At 42.1% G+C, this 17,107-nt stretch overlaps 1 protein-coding gene across 42 annotated transcripts in view; it reads right to left on the bottom strand.

Annotated features, from left to right (window-relative positions):
* Window positions 1-17,107, bottom strand: part of LOC142929607 (uncharacterized) — a 391,053-nt gene that overhangs the window by 182,554 nt on the left and 191,392 nt on the right. For 39 of the 42 annotated variants that reach the window (XR_012945767.1, XR_012945769.1, XR_012945764.1 and 36 more), the window contains one exon: window positions 4,076-4,161. The exons of 2 other annotated variants lie outside the window; for them this stretch is intronic. The gene's annotated coding sequence lies outside the window, so the exon portion shown is untranslated. One more of the 42 variants, XR_012945796.1, reaches the window with a different exon arrangement.

Raw genomic sequence — 17,107 nt, 5'->3', positions numbered from 1 at the left:
CTGGCAACCCGAGTTCAAATCCCAGCCACGGCTGGCACCAGTGGCTTGTGACATCTCAACTGGTCCTGTATACCTTGCCCTTCACCAACCCACACCGACCGCTGTGCTGAAGTATGGTCAACCAACGTCAACAACCGGCCATGGTGTGGGGGAGGCCTTCATCAGGCAGCGGATCGACAAATGCTTGTAAATGATGCTGCTAGGAACACAAGTATTCATACGAGCCGATGCCACAAACGAACCGTCTCTTCCGCGCAGTCCCAAGCACCACGGTCAATGAGGTTTACTGCACGTTGTACGAATGGGCACTGAATGCTGAGCGACGGTGTGTCGCAGGTTCGAAATTCCGGTTCAGCAAAAAAAAAAAAATCGTGGTCCAACATATCCGTGCTCAAACAGCATTACCTTGTGCAAAGTTAGAAATGGTCAAAACCCATTCCCCTTTACGTCTGTACGCTCGCTGTTTTTCTTTTTTCCTATTTATCATGTCTGTCAGTCTCGGGACCTTTAAATCCCTTCAGCCACCCTCAAAAAGACAAAAAAAAACCTCACAACTCCTTTTCAACTCCTGTAACGTACCTCTCATCCGCTCTAATGACTTGCACAGTCGATCGGTCTCACCCCAAGCGCACCGCAATCCTGCTCAGCTATTTATGAGTCCGTGTCATCGCACGTGTTAATATTTCATAGGCAAGCATGCAGAAGATCAGCCCATATGAGAACCTCACCTCCCAACTCGGCAGCAACACTGTTGGGCATTATCAAAGTATGCCAGTGGCTGCAAATTGTATAAAAAAGGCCTCCCGTGACAACATACACAATAAAAATCAGGCCACTGTCATCCATCATTACCATCTCTCGGACTAAAAAAATTAGGATTACTAAAATATGAGAACAATAAGTATCAACAAAAGCCCTTAAATTTATTACAAAATTACTATTATTTGCTACTTATTAAAATTATGTAGTAGACCCATTATATTTAACTGTCAAACGTCACTTTTTTTGTTTATTAAAGACGGGCTTCCAGCCTGAACACGGACAGCCTTGTTTCTCTGTACTGCACACAAACATCAAGATATATATTTATAGAATGTCCATGTTTTGCTAAACTCTTTAAAAAGAATGTTCACAAGTGGTGAAATGTTGACTACCTCGCCTGGTATGCAGGAGGTCATGGGTTTAATCCTGACCCTGACACCTGTATATTTGGAGTTTGCACGTTCTTCCAGTGGTCGCGTGGATTTTTCTCCAGGTCCTCCGTTTTTCCCCTTCACATTAAGAAACGTGCGTTTAGAGTATATTGGACGCTATAAATTTCCACACGATAAGCAACTTCGTTGAGTTGTCATTTGTGGCCAGGTCACTTCTGAAAAAGCAGCTAATAGCTCAGTGGGCCTTATACATCGTAAAATATAAATATTTTTAAACTAGAAATGCATGTGCGGCCTTGCATCTGTGGTCGGTGCTCATGCACTAATGGGGTGTCCTTCCAGACCCGCGGTTGCAAACGGAGGGGGACATGCCCCCCCCCCCCCCGCCCCTGGGAGGGTGCAGGACCTGATGTTACGGCGAGTCACGAGAGGACACGGAGGTTGCGAACATTTCTTTTTTGTCTTTCCAGAGAGCTTAATTGAGAAGCTATGCGCGGAGAAGCAGGCATAACCTTCACATTAGACGAACGCTGAAGGGAAAGGGGAGCGAGGAAGACAGAGTGGGAAATGAAGTAGGAGCCCAAGAAGATAATTGGGAGAGAAAAAAAGGAATGGAGGGGGGGTTATTACCGATGTGGAACATTTGAAAACAGTTGATCTATGCAAATAAGATGTTTACAAGGATGTATTGATGCAGATGAGTGGCCTCCCAATTACTGCACACCAGCAGGGTTTACTCCTGTTTCTCAGCTGGTTATCGCCTGGTTTTAAATAACATAAATTGCGTGATTGATTTGATTCGCAGTAAATGTATGAAACAGCATGGCACCCTTAACACGGTTTGTGTTCCGCACAAAGTATTTGTTTTTTCATTTGTTTGGCTGCACGTTGTGCTTACAATCTTAGCCCCATGGCTTACGAACAAAGTCAGTCTCCAACACCTCCAAAAATGTTTCGCCAACCAATTAGGATGCACACTTCCAATTTTTTAACGCTCAGACGAGTAAACGGCGAGGGCAAGGTGGACTTGACGCCTGGCTGAGAGACGCTCGATTCTAACTCACGCCGGGACGTTTAAAAAAAAAAAAACCCAAACACTCCTGAACGAGTCAAGCTCTCGCAGCACATGGCTGAAAGCGCACGTTTTTTTACTGAACGGATCACTGAGAGCATTTCAGCCGCTTCTGTGATGTTACTCGACACGAAGCACCCTTCCAAGCCCCCTGCGCCTTGATCGTGATTAGCATATGATTGAATGAGCAGCAGCTAATTAATTATTTAAATATACGAAGATCCACCGCTGGATCCACAACAAAACATAAACCAAAGCAACACGTGGTCAAACTGCTGTGATGAGCAAGTAGCCTCAGGAGCGATTACAACACGAATCAACCGCTGTTACCACTACTACTACCAGTGCAGGAATCACCACGGCAGCACAACAAATATATAAGTTAGGTTTGTAGCTCAAATATCCTAAAAATATACGTACATCCCTTTTGTCAATCCAATGCAAGATGAGGGTCTCTCTGTGGCGTGAGGACCGTGGCATTTATGCGACCATACTTCACCACGCCGGTTAACGCCGGTTAGTGAAGGCGGGGAGCACAGGTGTGGGAGCAATGCACATTACTGCCATCCGTATTCTAATACAATTATACAGCATAGTATTAAGATAAACTGTTAACTACGTCATATTGTTGGCCTATCACTATCATATTATTTTAGTGATTTTACAAGTGATGGTTAAATACTATACGAAATGCACGTTTCGATTTTGCAGACTAATATCCAACCAAATGTCAACTGGAATAAAATGAAACTTGTCTAAAAATGTGTCACCTCTAAATTGTCTCTAGAAAGCAAAATTAAAGCGGGGGTTTGTTAAAATGAAAGCAAAATCCTCTCAAAATAAAATAGCAAAAAAAAATGTAAGATTCTAAATAAGCCACATTTCAAAACACACTGCACAAAGCAAGCGCGTTCCTTCGTTGTGACTGTCACTGTTATTTTTTATTTACATACATAAGAAAGTTGCATGAAAATTTAATGAACCCACGAGGAGGAGGAATTCTGTCAGGAAAGTGTTGGCGTTGGACCCCACGGTTTGATATCATCCTCTGGGTGCAATTTCTGCCGGCAATGCATCACCATAACTTTACAAACAAACACCGGCCCCTTTTAACAATATTAATGGTTTGAAAATACTCGCACAAGCTTGTAATCTTGTGTAGCATATTCAGCCACCCAGTTAATTGTGTTGGAAAAACACAAGCTTAATGATGCATCTCAAACCTAACCGCACTGCTCTGCTTTAGCCATAAGCGCTGGGTAAACTATTTACCGACTGTAGCTGTTATGACTTGCCCTTTACAAATATTCAACATCGATCAAATCAATCATTGTTTAAAGTTTAAAGAGGTCTCGATTAGAGGCAAAATGCCTTTTTAAAAATAGCATCCTTTATATAAATCAATAGCAGAACTCATAATTTAACAATTAAAAAATGCAAAAGGTTTGGCCTAATTATCTCTGTGTGATGAAATGTTGATTATATATTTGACGGTTAAATTGCTCAAAATAAAGTTTTGCGCACGAAACGCCACTCTAATAAATCATGCACACACATTAATCAATACAGTTCTATAAGCGTCAATTGCCCAATTACTTATTTTTACAGTCACCCCCATTAATCTGGTGATATCCCTTATTAGAGAACTGCACGGAATGAGCGCTTTACGAAAATTACAACACACCCTGTACATTTTAACCCCTTAAAATAATTACACGATACAGTGGAACGGTTTTTGGGAACGTTTTTTTCTTAATTTTTTTAGTAAATTTGTGATTTGTAAAGTCTACTCGAGACTATTAAAACCGTTGTCTGGTTAGAGTGAACGCGTAAAGGAGGTAGAACGTACCCACGTCATGCCAGCGCTGATATCCGTCGATTCAACAGAGGACCTTCACTTGCGAGAACCCGCCCAGTCCACCACAACAGCCCACTCTGTAAAAGCACAAATACTTTGCTATACGTGTACGGTGAGAGATTTTCGGTATTTGTTTTCTTATTTCTTACGTTAAAGAATCATACCTGCTGTGGTTGGAGTTGGGGAGTATTTGCTCAATAATTTTAAATATTTGTTCCACCCCCCCCCCCCACACACATTTTCAAAAATGTTTCAACTTTAAAACAGTTGTAGCCTCTTGAAACAAAATCCGATTTTCATTTCTAGATTCAAATTTCTATAAACATTTTTATTCGGCTGAAATGTGAACCATTTTTTAACAACGTATCTTTTACTGTAAGCATAAGGGACCACAAACTCATGGCATAAAATATAATGGGTACTCAGTTTTGCCACTGATGCATTGGTGCATGGTTGTCAATATGGAAGTGTTAAAATATTGACCACTACAAAACTAAACTATTTTATTTTTACCAGGTAAGGCTCACTGAGCTATATAGCTCCTTTTCAGAAGTGACCTGGCCATAAATGGATATCCGAACTAAATGGCTTATCACGTAGAAAATTTAGAGCAGCCAAATATTGTACACTAAACGCACGTTTATAATTGTGGAGGGAAAAACTGGAGGACCCGGAGAAAAATCCATGCGACCACGGGCAGAGACACACGCAAACCCCAAATATACAGGCCTCAGGGTCGGGATCGAACCCACGACCCCCTGAGAGTTAACATCTCGCCACCACGGCGCCCCAATGCCATTGGCAACACAAATCCTCTAATACAAACTCCATGCCGGTTCTCAGCTCCCGATAACTAATCCATATGCAGCCCTTGATCATTTGTGTACCCCCCAGATGGTTGCTGTGGCCCCCTAAGGGGTCCCCAGACCCCTAGCTGTGAGGACCCCTGCACCTCCCCTCACCACGCCTACCCTCCCCAACCGCCCAATCTAATTAATGTAACGGGAGTCCATGCTATGAATCTGTAAAGGCAGAAGGGGGGCTACTTGCCTGTAGAGGACAATTAAATGTTTACATCACGCAGAAAAATAAAACCCAAAGTGAGCAGCTGTGTGACAATGGCATTCATCATAATATTCAAAATTTGTCTACTCTGGCAGAGTAGATAACATGCAACGCACCCACATTCGGAGACCCGTACATATGCAACAAAAACGAGAATGAAAGGCAAACAGCCACACCGAGCAATCCTTTCACCCAGCAGCGGATTTTATTTTATTTAAGGCCCTCGGTGTTGCCGTGAAGGGAGCCGTCATCCATTTGTGCCGACGAGCATTAATTAGCGCTCTCGCACTTGACAAGGACAAAAGTTCAGCCACTTTTCTGAAAGTGGCTCCGGTGTTTCAGGCGGAAATGCTAACCACCCCACTCGCCCCCCCCCCCCCAACCGCCCCCCCCCCCCGCCAACCCAACGAGGTGGCCCTCTCTGCTGACCTCCTGTCGCCTCCACACAGCCAAAGGCAGATTCCTTCCTCGCTCTGCCTCAGCCATCCACATAGCCATTGTATTCGTATTGTTGTTATTATTACTCCTACTAAATTCAGGTCCTTCCCTATCTGCTGCGTTCGTCCTTGCAATGTGCTTGCAACAATGCGGGTAACCCTTTAATGTGGAGGGTAATTGTTTATTTCCAATGAATGATAGGACAAGCCAATACATCGGATTAGCTGATTTCAGACAACTTATACATCTAGGAGGTAAGGGAAGTGTAATAATGAACTTAAATGGTGACCTAAGATCAACCTTTATAAAGGACGAGTAGGAATAGGCTGATTAGTGTGATTAATACGTGTACCGCACACAGCTGTCTTCAAAACTGATATTTATTAAAGTTATTCGACAATTTTATGTTATATTTTAAAAACGTCATTAGTATTTTATGTTATCTGCAGGGATGATGCTGATTTGTCACCAATGTGAAATGCTGGTATTAATTAGTTAAGGCTAATATGGGTAATATGTAAGTGACTGAGTATATGGGAGCCATCATTGCTATTATTATTATAATTGACCAATAATTGTCATTATGAATACACATTTTTTGGAGTGTACAAAGTGGATCAGACAGATAGAAAAAACTTAAGATTCATCACCTGTTTTTAGCAAAGTGAAGTTTGAATGTTTATTTAGTCGCATATCTTTTGTTAGAATTACGAGTATTTAATGACATATTTAACTTTTGATTTAAAGCTTTCGTGACTGCAGTAATTAATATTCTTAGCACTTTCGGTAAAGTCACGTTGAAGGGAAACAATAAAATAATAAAATATATATAAAACAATAAAAATTCTCACGACGTTTCGACCATAACACAAACGGTCGTCATCAGGTGTGTCGGTTTGCATCAATTATTTTATTTTTAAACGGAGTATTTATTTATTTATAAAACGTCAGCGCCACGCGCAGCGATTTAGCAGTTTATTTAGAAGGACTAGTCCATCTATGTTCTGAAAAGAGGGGGGAGACGAAAAATTAATGCATGCTGTCTGAAAGCCACCGTAAGCGTGAACAATCAATTAAGACCTGAAATGGTTTATCAAATCTTCCCAATGATTGCTAAGCCAGAATCCATCTTCTCGGTTGAAATTGTCTCTGTGCTTGTATGTGGATAGCCTCATGAACGAATCTCTCATGGTAGCCAGATGGCTTACAAAGAACCTCTGTCTTGGAAAAGTCAATGTCATGTGAGCCTACTGAATTATAACAATGATCTGCCACGGCCGAGGTGTTGGTCCTACCGTGTTTAAGGTCTGCTTTGTGTTCACGAATGCGGTCCGAGACATGGCGTTTGGTTTCTCCAATGTAACTACTACCACAGAGGCAACTTAGTTTGTAGACACCAGGGTACTGTATGTCCGGAATCACATCTTTTACAGACGGACCCAGATCACGGATTTTATGTAATGTGTTGAAACGGACCTGGATCTTGTGTTTATTCAAGATTTTGGAGATCTTTTTTGTGATCCCCGCAATGTAGGGTATAGTGATGGTTTTGAAAGGCTCCTCAAAAGGGTCCTTCTTCATGGTTTGAGTGATAGCTTTGCGGATTGTATAGTCGGAGTAACCATTAGCCTTAAGAGCTTGGTGTACGTGCTTTAAACATATATATTTAACCCCAAGTTGGCCTTATAAAAGCGGCAACGATGTTTCACGTATCCCAATTAGTTTATTACATCTCCTAGTTAAATCTGGGATTTGGGCTGTGATACCAGCATACACAGGGCTGCACACAAAAAATCCCATCAATACTCTATTCATACGCATGCTCAATTATCTCGAGCTGCAAAGATATGACGATTAAAAATAGTTTGTCTCCATTTTCCTTGGCTCCCACACACTCGTGAAAACACATCGCTAAAAGCGAACGGCCCCCGTTGAGGAGGGAGGGGTGACAAGTTGGAAGTAGATTTTCTGGAATGTGAACAATGTTTAGAGTTACAAAATGCCCTGGAATGGCCTGATATTGGGGCAACCTTTTTCAGTGTGCTGAACGACACGTACAGGCACACAAAACAAAGATCCCCCGTATAGCCTCAACAGACTGTTGGGGAAAGTGCTGTTAGCGAGCACCTCTATGAAGGTCGGCACGGCACACGAGGGGGTGGGTGGTCACAGCGCCACACCCGGCCGCCTTTGTCTCCACGGTGGCGAAGTTTACGTATCGCACCCGGTACTCATTTAAGGTTGAATCAACCTAGGGAGGCCCAGGACCGATTCAATTAATCGTCACTGGTGTTAGCCATGAGCGGGAATCGAATTCGGGTTGCTCGGTTCATAGCACAGAGGCGCCAACTGCTACAATACGGCATGCGCACACACACTCACACTCTTTTTCATTGCAGTTTAACATAATTCCAAATATGCTTTCAGCTTTATATCTCTTACAGGACGAGTAGCTATCAAGAACAACATTTAAACATATATATTTTGCTGCGACGAAAGGATCAATAGAAATTAATCTCACTATAATCACATTCGCTGAGGTGTTAAGATGGTAAAACATCAAATAGATACTTGTTGCAAGGCATCGAATCTGCATTAACCACACATACTTGTGGCAAAATATGGAAACAAACATGCTCTGATAATATATGCATTGTCTTTGACACTGATTGGCCTACACCAGAGACAGCATTCTTTATGGCCTAGTTTCACCAGTTAGATCAGAGAATGCCCAAAGGCGAACAGTACAAAGGGAGTGCAAGCATAAAAGTATCAATAGCTCAGGTTGAGCAGTCATATCTATGGGACCTTTTTCCAGTATTAAAATGATGAAAACATAAGAACAGGCTTTGGCAATAAAACAGGTAAAGTCACCATGTAGAAGGGAAACAATAAAATAATAAAAATATAAAACAATAAAATTATTACGACGTTTCGACTGCAACACAAGCAATCATCATCAGGTGTGAAAAGCACAGCAAGAAATTTTGAAAAAAGTGGCGTTTTTTTTACTACCACAGAGGCAACTTAGTTTGTAGACAGAATCACATCTTTTACAGACGGAACCAGATCACGGATTTTATGTAATGTGTTGAATCGGACCTGAATCTTGTGTTTATCAATCTGTGTCCCCTCAGGTTTTTCCCCTTTTTTCTGGCAACAAAACAGCTGTGTTAAGATGTTAAAACACCAAACTGAAACCTTTTTACAAGGAATCATGTCTGTATTAACCACAATGCTTGTGGTCAGAATGCAAACAAAAAACACACTGATAATATGCATTAAATAATAGGGTTTTTCCCCTTTTTTCTGGCAACAAAACTGAAACCTTTTTTTACAAGGATTCATGTCTGCATTAACCACAATACCTGCAGTCAAAATGCAAACCAAAAACATACTATGATAATATATGCATTGTCCTTGAAACTGATTGGTCCACACCAAGGGACGGTTTTCTTTTGAGCCTCGACCCAATTGGTGCTTTAAAAATAAATAAATACAAACCGCCACTTCTTTCAAATGTTCTTGCCGTTGGTTTTCACACCTGATGATGACTGCTTGTGTTGCAGTCGAAACGTCGTGAGAATTTTATTGTTTTATATATATTATTATTTTATTGTTTCCCTTCTACGTAACTTTACCGAAAGAACCAAGAATATGAATCCCGGCAGTCACAAAAGCTTTAAATCAAAAAATAAAACAGGTGTTAAGATGTTCAAACACCAAACAGATTTACTACTATAATGAGCCAAGAATGTCTGTGTGTCCCACGCGTACCGTCACTCCACATCGGCCAGCCCCCCTAATTAATAATCATGAACAGGTGACGTCACTCCACATCGAACAGGCCCCCTCATTAATAATCATGAAGAGGTGACGTCTTCCAAATGGCTACCCCCCCTCATTAATAATTATGAGCGGGTGACGGCACGCCACATGTAGCACCCCCCTCCCTCATTAACAATCATGAGCAGGTGGACGTCACACCAAATCGAACAGCCCCCCTCATTAATAATCATGAAGAGATGACGTCTTACAAATGGACACACTCCCCCATTAATAATAATTAGCGGCTGACGTCACTCCACATGGGGGGGGGGCGAGGCGCCTCCTCCCCCCTCCTCAGCGTCAACTTACAACCCTCACTACAAAGGCAGAACCCTCACGTCACGTGATCTCTGTGACGCTGTTGAGACATCGAAGTAAAAAGGACGTCGTGATGAACAAGGGATTATAACCTTTAAGTGAAATAGGTCTGTGTCACCGCAGCCTTACAAATTGCACACGAATTGATGCAATAAATATATCACGTTGCGGTCTGCTTTCCGCTTGCAAGTTTCAGATTTACTGCAATACACCCGTCCTTGGATGGGCAAAAGGCTAATACAGAATTTTTTTTCATCATTTTGATACTGGCAAAAAGGTCCAATATGAACACAGCATGGACGAGACAATACAGCCAGTCTGGTAATCGACCGAGTCTTCAACAAGTGTGGAGGAAATAACCATGACTCTAGAAATCATGTAAAGCCATTGCCTAAAATGAATTCACTTTGAGAAACGTATGTATGCAGAACGTCTCTCGCACCGTACCCGCAGCCAACTGTGCTAAGGTGCAAAAATTAGTGAAGTTCACTCATTCAGTGATGTTCACTAATTAACCATGGAAGTAGTAACGATAGAAGAGTGACAAGAGGCGATTTACCGCTGGTGAGTGAGAAATTAATATGCTTAGTTTGTAAACACTAAGACTCTCTGTAAAGATGTCATTGACATTTCCTGCTCTATACACCGTATAAATATATAAAAATGCATAATAACGTCGAAATTAATGGGCCGGTCAATTGTTGTTACGGTTCACTGTACAAACATGAAATAACTCAAGACGAAAAGGAAAATAATGTTGCGACACGTCCCCTTTAATGTGCATTACTATTCCCAGATGGATATGGATACGTAACGTTATCCCCCGCGAGGAAACCACAAATGTTTCGGCAATCTTTAATTCCAATCAACAGTTATATTGTGCAAAATGTAGAGCCTCTGGTCAATCCACTGTTGGATGGAGGTCTCTCTGGGCCATGTTGGCCATTCATTGTCGATAATTTACCAAAATGCTCATTATAAGCCGGTTAAGGGGGGTTGAGGTGGTGGGGGAGAACGCGTTGGGATATATCTCGTCAGCGATGTTAGCCATGCTAACCAGTAGACCAACATCCCTCCTCTCGCAAATATATTCCCATGATTTAGTCCTCGTTGCACGGTCAAATATAGTCGTACAGTAATAGGAGTTTCGACAAAATGTCCCAACCAGTTCATGCACAAGCGACTTTGATAAATGGGCCAAAGCAATGTTTAATTTGTTGCAATTCTTCGTCGTTAAAATTAGTGTCAAATATGATATACATTACATTATACACTACATACAGCTTAAGGAAAATAATGCACGTACATATATCACTCCATGCAGAGTCTTCGAGATTGGAGTGCTGAGTACGGTACAGTAAATAAGTCACTTTTTAAAGTAGGATATTTATTTATGCCTATTTCACATCGTAAACACATTTTAAAAGACTAAAAAATATAGATAACACCTAAAAAACATGTCATACAAGAACGTGCAAAAATAAGCTATTTTAAATTACGATTTTGTAATTATCCGGCGTTTATGAAAATCCGGCACGACCACCCGCCCGAGGCTGCCGGATAATCGATGATCTATTGTATGCTGCTATTACCGATGCCGACATTAAACAAGCAAAATATGATCGCATTAAAATTCATTCGTGGCTTCCAAATTCTAGCTCACGGAAGAAAAGACAAGCACTTGACGACTCACAACGAGGTGCCTGGGATAATGTTTTGTGACAAGAGATGCGCACCATGTGCCCCTTCGCAGCAGAAGAAGAACCGAGCAAAGCAACTTTCGAAATCAACGAGGACGAAGACAAGCCAAGAAATAACAAGCGATAATTACGACTGCATTCCCAACAGAAAGAGACAACGGCGAGGGACACTGCAGGGACTGCGCCGCGTACGCGTGAAAGGAGGCATACGCAAAAAAGGCGACAGAATATAAAGGGTCACAATAAATATAGAAGGAGAGAGAGAGAATGAGAGCAAGACAAAAGGTAAGCGATAGCATGAGGAATCGAGAGAGATCAGGAGACGCAGGAAAGAGAGAGATAAGAGTCAAAGCTTCCCCTCCCAGCCTGTGCCATCCATCACTCATGACAGGCTGATAAATGGCCACTGCTAAGGAGGCCCCTCCATTCCGGCTCTAATAGGCTCTCCAAGCACCCTTCCCTGCTCCCGGCACGACTAAACGCTAACAGATGTCAAATTACATCCACCGTGAATCAATAAAGCTCCCTCAGAACTAGACCCGCCACCCTTCCCTCTAACTGTACCTCAAACAAACAGGTAAGAATCCAAATCAAAATGACTGCCATTTTTTTTATTTGCCACGAACAAACCACTCCCCCCACCCTCTAGCACCCCCCCCCCCCCCCGTAAAAGGAAGCGAGTGCAGTTCATGTTTGAAAGTGCCCCTGAAATGTGGTCAGACTTAAACATTCCATGCCAGTCAAGCTGTACCCGGTTAAATAGACATTAACCTTACAAGAAGCTTTTAATGAGCATTTTTTTCCCGAACAGAGATCAGACTATGCCGTCAAAACATAATTCTAAACCCCTGTGCAGTTTCCTGCAATTTGCTGATTAAATCGACAAATCCGAATTAAATTATAAATGTGTTACGTCTCTTAAGCTCATTAAAAAGAAAAAACATATTTTTTTACATTTTGGGTTATTTATTTTCTAGGTTTCATAGCTATGAATGGCACAGGTACTATCATTTGTAAAATGTTCTTAAATCAATGCTACACATTCCACCTGTTACCAAAAAAACAGAACATGTATTTGGGTACACATATATGTAAATAAAACTGTTATACAAAATGTTGCGAGTATAATTTTCATAGTTTGTAAGTCGTTAACAAATGTTACATATTATTATAACTTCAATTAAAAACAATTATTTATCAATTTAGACAAATATAGCTATTACCCCTCAATAAAATTGGAGAAAACCCCCATTAAAAATTAATACTGAATGATCCTGAAAAATAAATAATTCCGTGTGATTAACAACACAGGGGGCTTTAAATTGCCTACAACCATATCACCGTGAATGCACACGCAATCTCGTCAGGTCTCATAAGCTAAGCAGATGGATAGCCTGGTGAGTAGTTGCCCGATAAGACTTACTTAGAATGCCAAGTAGTGTCAACTTACTCTTTGGTTCTATTGGGTAAAGTCACGTAGGTAAAAAAATAAAATAACAAAAATCACGACGTTTCGGCCACAACACAAGCGGCCTTCATCAGGTGAAGGGACGAGACTGTCTGGAGGACAGCGCTGTCCTCCAGACAGTCTGGATCCTCGTAGTCACGAAAGCTTTAAATCTAGTGTCAACTTGGCCTGCGAAGCTGCGAGTTGGGCAAGAGATCCATAAGAGGGGTTTGTTGGGTTAGATCGCATAAATAAACCCGCCACCACCGACACAAATTGGCTGTGTCGGGTGGTGGCGGGTTTAACGACACATTTATATTTACATGATCTAACCCCAAAAAAAAACCTCTTATGGATAATATTGGTCGCGAAAGACTACGTGTTAAAGCTGGCCAAGAGATGGCAGCACAGCAATGGATTATTAAATAAATCCTTGCAGAGCTTTGGGTGTTATGCCCTCCTGTGTACGGGTTTCCTCTGGGTTTTCCAGTTTTATTTCACGGTGGCAAAGAGGCTGGAAAGAGCCTTTGGAACCCGAGTATGGTATCTCTAATTGACAGGGCATCCACAAGCAAGACAAAATGCAGTCTCTCTTCATTACCCCATCACGGTGAAGTATAGTCAACCAACCCCAATGAAGCGATTACAAAATACCGTTGTGTCCCCTTTGTAGCCGAGGGAACGGCAATTATTACTGGTAGGAACCTCTGGTTACACCAGCCCACAGGGGATTATTGTGTCCGTCCGTCGTGCATCCAAAATGGGAGGGGTGGGGCTGGGTGGAGAGGGGAGTGTGGGGAGGGGAGTGTGGGGAGGGGAGGGTGGGGAGGGGAGGATGGGGAGGGTGGGGAGGGGCTGGGTGGGGAGGGTGGAGCTGGGTGGGGAGTGGGAGGGGTGGGGCTGGGTGGGGAGGGGCTGGTCACCCCGTGGTGCCCTTATAAAACTCAACGTTTAACCTACTCACGCCGGCTTGTGCCCGCCCTCACAGTCGGGCATATTTGCGGTGCAAACTGATGCCGTTGTCTAAGCTCCCACAAAACAAGATATTTTAAACGAAAAATATAGAATTGTCACAATCCTTTATAAATATGTAACAATTAAATGAGATTTGCATAAGGAAAAAGCATTACACATTGACGGACGAGTCAGGCAAGGAAATAACACTCCTACTATGGCAATTGGCAGATATTTTTTTAAAGTTATTCTCTGTAAATTATATGGGGGGGGGGGAGATGAGCGTAAATAAAAGTGATAAAGAGATGAGACATTTTAGGTTGACTCAAAACAATGTCAGTCTAACAACCAATGGAAATTAACGACAGGCAATGAGTGAAAAACTGAGCAAAGCAGGCTGCCAAGTGGGGCTAAAGATAAATCAGCAGAATAAAAGTCACATTTTGTTGAACCATAAGGCAATAACTGTTGAAGGCAAGCAACTGCACAACAGTCATTTACACGTACCTCAGGAAATTATTGAAGGCATTCCAGGATAAAAAATGACGAAATAAAGAGGGGAGCAAGAACAGTTTGAAATGCTTTGGTAAAATAAAATTTGATGATGAAAACATATAGTACTACTGTACCCAAAGAGAAACGTTTTCAATCCGTGCATATTACCCGTCATGGCATGGATTGAAATCATGGACTCATGAAACACAACCCGTGAAGTGTACCACAAAGCACACGGAGATAAATGCTGGGAATTACACCGAGAGACAAGAAAGGTGAACATATGGAACCGAGATCAAAATGCAAACAATTAAGAGACACAACGTTGATTCATAGGGAACATAAGTGTGAGCCTCGGCAGGACACATCAGTGGAAAGGATGATAGAGTGGCAGGAAATGTTGGGGGAACGCATCCAAGGAGTATGACCACCGTGGTGGAGACGGAGTGATTGCATCAGCTCATGTGCATGAGCGAGACAGATTGTGGTATTTGGAGACCATGAAAAATAGCGACGGTGCAGCAAAGGCCTTCATCCAGGAATGGGTAGATCATGGCTGTTTGATTATGATCATAGCGACGGAGACAGTTTCTCGCATATGCCAAACATTACTTAATGCAACTGGCTAAACATCCCAATGCAATATCTTTCTGGACAAAACATCTTCAGACCACGGTTGGCCATGTACCATGCGAAAGAAGTTCAACATACATATCAAATGTTCTAATTTTGACGACAAGAATGAAAGATGTTTTGAGTGTTGTGTGCACCTCCGATTATCATGGTGGGTGATGTGTGAAAGGTCAACGTAGATACACACGTACATTTTCTCTTTGTGGTTGCAACATTATTAAATGTATGTTCATATTTAAACTAGTTTAGGATTGCTTTGATAGAGCCTTTGCAAAATGTGCTCGGAAAATCACTACAATCTAAGTAAAGTCAACTATTCATTACATAGGATTGTAATACTGTATGTTTTCTTGCACGTGCAGTATTATTCAAGGGTTCCAATTCATACGTACACGTGTTGCAGTGCTTCAAGCAGTTTTGGCTCTTGATTTAAAAAAAGAAAATTTTATTTTTTTCTAAAAAAATATTCTGGTCATTATTCAATTTGACATATTAATGCTAACACCTACACGGATTTTTCCCATGTGGTTATTAAGGGCTATATAAATATGCCTTACCAATGGGGGAAAAAAACCAAACCATCTAATTTTGTTCCCTTTAATCACGGAGCAGGCATGAAGATAAGATGATGTATTGGTGTACTCCATTCATCTATTATGTTGACACAGTTTGCTACACTGAGCTTTGCATTCTGAACTAATTGGTGAAAAACGGAAGGCGAAACGAAACACAAAAGTATTCAGCTGGCTCCAATACATAATTATGTCACAACATATATTCACGGATACGGCACAGCATTATAGTAAGGGCACTTAATGTGGGAAAAAGAAAATAATTCCTTATTTTTTTCCCCCAGAATAAATTACGTGATTGCTACATAGCTGGACTTGCCCCCCCCCCCACCCACCCGCAGATATGACAGGTCTACGGCCACCAAGAGCACGTCACAGGAAATACGCGTCACTCAAATTTCATTGCTGGCAGCTCATGCAAAGCACCCCACCAAATGAGCTCGTGATATCTTGCTATGCTGCAACAGACGAACGCACGATAGTTCTGGACCACCACCACCACCACCCCCCCCCCCCCTTTTTTTTTCTTCCCTTCGCAACAGTGTTTATAAAACTACATTTTTGGCAGCTACATTTGCAGCCTCCAGAGTGACGTGCACGGTTGGCGACGCGCGGCGCGAAAGAAGTCCAACGTGCAAGCGGCGCAGTGCGCGTGACAACGATGAGAGGCGCGACAAATGACGGGCGGCGTGAGAAAAATATCTCCTGGCTGAGGGCTCGCGTAGGACAGCAAGGTCGGGGCGAGTGTGGGACGATTTTGCGCGAAGGAACTCGGTGGTGAGAATGTTGCCGCACAGGAGCCATTCAACACTCCCCCCAGCACTCGATATTTGCGTATCGAGTGCCGATAATTTACTCTGCACGTTGCTCATTGGCAGCATTCGTTCCCCTATTGAACATTAACCCAAAAAGCGATCGGGACAGTGAGATACGATTTTGAGGCAGGTCTGGTAATATGTGGTCCCCTGTACAGTAAAAGCACGCATTTAACTGGTGTTAATTGAAAAAAATATATATAGTCAGGTTACACTCAATACATACTGTATGTGGATTCATGTGGGATGTTTGGCTGCCGTCAAAAACGGATCGTGAAATTGGCGTCTCGTGTTTTTCTCGTAAACTAGTTGGTCGTATTCACGGTTATTTTGCAACATGTAAGCATCCACTTGACAGCTTAATAAGGCGCATTTTGTGAAAGTAACTTTTGAAGGAGACACTTTCGTGGATGTTACATCAAACACAGCATGTTTAAGAGGCCCAAGTTTTGCACGTACAGAACTTCCAACGCAAGACCAACATTGCAGCATTTACTTCTTACGATAATTACAAGACATAATTGCCAAGCAGTTACCGCGCTTGCGCTTAAGAAAGAATATAAAAATAAATGTGGATAAAATTGCAGGTCCTCCTAACCTTAATGGTGAGTTAATGTTTGCGTGCTTGTTTTTGGTATTATATATTCTTCCACGGTGTTTTGGTCACGTGGTTTGTTTGACCATACAGTGCACGTACTTCAACCACGCTGACCACTGTGGGTTGGTAACGTTTCAGGGTCGTGGGGTGGAGGGTCGAA

The sequence above is a fragment of the Petromyzon marinus genome, chromosome 32, assembly GCF_048934315.1.
Source record: "Petromyzon marinus isolate PM22_M1 ecotype Great Lakes invasive population chromosome 32, UKy_Petmar_22M1.pri1.0, whole genome shotgun sequence".
NCBI classification, from domain to species: domain Eukaryota; kingdom Metazoa; phylum Chordata; class Hyperoartia; order Petromyzontiformes; family Petromyzontidae; genus Petromyzon; species Petromyzon marinus.
This window is presented reverse-complemented; position numbering and strand designations above follow the sequence as displayed.